Below are 3,773 nucleotides of genomic sequence, written 5' to 3' on the forward strand. Positions count from 1 at the left end.
AAGGATAGAAATACAGATCAATGGAACAGAAATGAGAGTCCAGAAATAAATCTGTACATTTATCATAAGTTGATTTTAGACAAAACTGCCAAAGAATTAAATGGGGCAAAGAATCACCTTTTCAACAAATGAGACAAGTGGACGTCCATATATAAGAACAAAGGATTTAAGATCTTTACCTCACAACATACACGAAAATTAACTTTAAAAAATTGATAAGTTGGCTCTTTCCCATCTTGCAAGATGGTGAGTGAAAAATCTGAGAAGATCAATACTGAGGAGAAGGAACTTGAAGCCAAGAAGGCTGAACTGGTGGTAAGATTAAGAAGGGTAACCTCAAGGCTATAACACCAAAGAAGGGGAAGCCCCACCGCAGCTGAACCCTGTCTTAGTCAGAGGAATTGGAGATATTCCCAATTGGCTATGTATTCCATAAAGGCCGTGTACAAGAGGAAGTATTCAGCAGCTAAATCCAGGGTTGAAAAGAAAAAGAAAGAGAAGGTTCTTGCTACAGTCACAAAGCCAGTTGGTGGTGAAAAGAATGGTGGTACCTGAGTGATTAAACTTTGCAAAATGCCTATGTATTATCCTACTGAAGATGTGCCTCAAAAGCTATTAAGCAATGGCAAAAACCTTGTCAGTCAGCATGTGAGAAAACTGTGAGCTAGCATCACTCCTGGGACCATTCTGATCATCCTTACTGGGTGCCACGGAGGGCAAAAGGGTGGTTTTCCTGAAGCAGCTGAGAAGGGGCTTTCTTCTTGTGACCAGACTTCTGGTCCTCAATTGAGTTCCTCTGCTTAGAACATGCCAGAAATTCATCATTGCCACCTCCACCAAAACTGATATTAGCACTGTGAAAATCCCCAAACATCTTCACTGATGCTTACTTCAAGAAAAAGCTGTGTAAACCTAGACACCAGGAAGGTGAGATCTTCAACCCAGAGAAAAAGAAATATGAGACTATAGAGATTGATCAGAAAGCTGTGAATTTGCAAATTATGCCAAAAATCAAAGCTGTTTCTCAGCTTCAGGGCTACCTCCGCTTTGTGTTTTTTCTCACAGATGGAATTTATCCTCACAAATGGGTGTTCTAAATTTCTTACAGAGAACCTAACTAAATAACTGACCCATTTCCAAAAATGTAAATAAAATAATAAATAAAAAGTTGATAAACTGGACTTCATAAAAATTAAAAGTGTGCTTTATTTTACTTTTATTTAAGAAAGTCAAGCCACACACTGGGAAAAAATATTTGCAAATCATATACCTGACAACGGACTTATATCCATAATATACAAAGACCTTTTATGATCCAATTATAAGAAGACAACCAACCCAAGTGAAAAATGGGCAAAATATTTTAATACACATATACCAGAGAGGATACATGAGGGGCGCCTGGGTGGCTCAGTTGGTTAAACGTCCAACTTCAGCTCAGGTCATGATCTCTCAGCTTGTGAATTTAAGCCCCATGTGAGGATCTGTGCTGACAGCTCAGAGCCTATGGTCTGCTTGGGATTCTGTGTCTCCCTTTCTCTCTCTGCCCCTTTCCCACCCACACTTTGTCTCTCTCTCTCTTTAAAAATTGAATAAGCATTAAAAATTTTTAAAAAGAAGATACATAAATAGCCAATAAACAAATGAAAAAAATGCTCAAAATCATTAGTCTTGGGGAAATGCAAATTAAATCTACAAAGAAATATGCTTTCACACCCACCAGGATGACTCTATAATAAAAAAGAGAGACACAAACAAGGGGTTGTGAGATTTTGGAAAAACTGGAACCCTCATACACTGCTAGTAGGAATGTAAAATGATGCACGCTCCGAAAAGAGTTTGCCAGATGCTCAAAAAGTTAAAGAGAAATGAAGATGTGGGTCTATATGAAGATTTGTATAGGAATGTACATGGCAGTATCATTCATTTATCCCAAAATGGAAACAAACAAATGTCCATCAAACTGGACATTTTGCATAAACAAAATGTGGTATATTCTTAGAATACTTTTTGGCAATAAGCTGTTACAGAGTACTGATACATGGTATAAAATAGAACCTCAAAAGCATTATGCTACATGAAAGAAGACAAAAATTAAGATTGCATATTATATGATTCTATTTACCTGAAATGTCCCTAAAAGGCAAATCCATAGAGACTGAAGTAGATTAATCGATTCCTAAGGCTAGGAGTGGAAAAAGAGAGTTACTGCAAATGAATGAGAGATCTTTTTAGGATGAAGGAAATGTTCTAAAATTGAATTGTGGTAATGGTTGTACAGTCTGTAAATTACTGAAACTCTGAATTTTATGCTTACAATGAATAAATTTTTGTGGTATGCAAATTTCACCTCAATAAAGCTGTTTAAAAAACTTAAACCAAACCAGGGTGGCATTTTATAGAAATTGATGATTTGTCTCTAAAATGTATAGGAAATATAAAAGCCCTAAGATAGCCAGAAAAAATTTTGAAAAAGAACATTATAAAACTTACACTGTCTGATATCAAGGTTTCTATAAAGGTACAGAAATCAAAAAGGGGTTATGGTATGGCTTCAGACAGTCAGTGGAACTGAATAGAATCCAGAACTAGATTCATACAAACGTAAAAAACCTGACTTCAGCAAAGATGCCAAGGTAATTCAACAAATGGTGCTGGAATAGTTCATAAGTGTTATAGAATTATAACCCACCCCGCAAAGATGTCCATGCTCTAATCTCTAGAACCTGGGAACATGGTTGCCATGTTATCTTCCATGGCAAAAGGGACTGAGTGAAAGATTTGAAGGGTTGGGGAGTTTACCCTAGGTGGGCCCAGTGTAATGATAAGTGTCCTTAAACATGAAAGAGAGGCAAAATAGAGTGATGTGACCATGAAAGGAAGATACATTGCAACACATTGCTGGCTTTGAAGATGGAGAGAGTATATTCTAAGCCAAGGAATGTGGGTGGCCTTTAGAAGCTGGAAAGGTAGGGAAAGAGATTGTCCTGTAGATCCCCCAGACTTTCCTTGAATGCAGCTCTGCTGACATCTTGATTTTAGCCCAGTGAGACCTGTATTGGACTTTGACCCTACAGAACTGTAAGATAAGTTTGTGTTGTTGTTGTTTCAAATGTTTATTTATTTATTTTGAGAGAGAGAGAACGAGAGCGAGCATGAGCAGGGGAGGGGCAGAGAGAATCCCAAGCAGGCTCTATACTGACAATACAGAGTCCCATTTGGGGCTCCATCTCATGAATCTCGAGATCATGACCTGAGCCAATATCAAGAGTCAGATGCTTAGCCACTTAGCCACCCAGGCGCCCCAGATTTATGTTGTTTTAAGCTACTAAATAAATACATAGTAATTTCTTATTGCAGCTACTTTGATCCACAACTCACACCATATATAAAAACTACCTCAAAATAGACCTAAATGTAAAATCTAACACTGTAAATCTTCTAGAAGAAAACATGAAAAAACATTTGTGACTTTGATTAGGAAATGATTTCTTAAGCATAACACCAAAAGTAGTATCAATAAAAGAAAATAATTTTAAACTGTACCTCATCTAAATTAAAAACTTCTGCTCTTCAAAAACAATGTTAAGAAAATGAAAAGCTAGGGGCGCCTGGGTGGCTTAGTCGGTTAAGCGTCCGACTTTCGCTTGGGTCATGATCTCACGGTTCGTGGGTTCGAGCCCCGCGTCGGGCTCTGTGCTGACTAACAGTTCAGAGCCTGGAGCCTATTTCAGTCTGTGACTCCCTCTCTCTCTGACCCTCCCCTGCTCACG

The 3,773-nt window shown here is 38.0% G+C and overlaps 1 pseudogene; it reads left to right on the forward strand.

Moving 5' to 3' along the window:
• Positions 1 to 243: 243 nt before the first annotated feature.
• LOC120247727 lies at positions 244 to 1,097 on the forward strand (annotated as a pseudogene).
• Positions 1,098 to 3,773: the final 2,676 nt, after the last annotated feature.

This window comes from Hyaena hyaena, unplaced genomic scaffold, assembly GCF_003009895.1.
Source record: "Hyaena hyaena isolate Hyena2069 unplaced genomic scaffold, ASM300989v1 scaffold_547, whole genome shotgun sequence".
Taxonomy (NCBI): domain Eukaryota; kingdom Metazoa; phylum Chordata; class Mammalia; order Carnivora; family Hyaenidae; genus Hyaena; species Hyaena hyaena.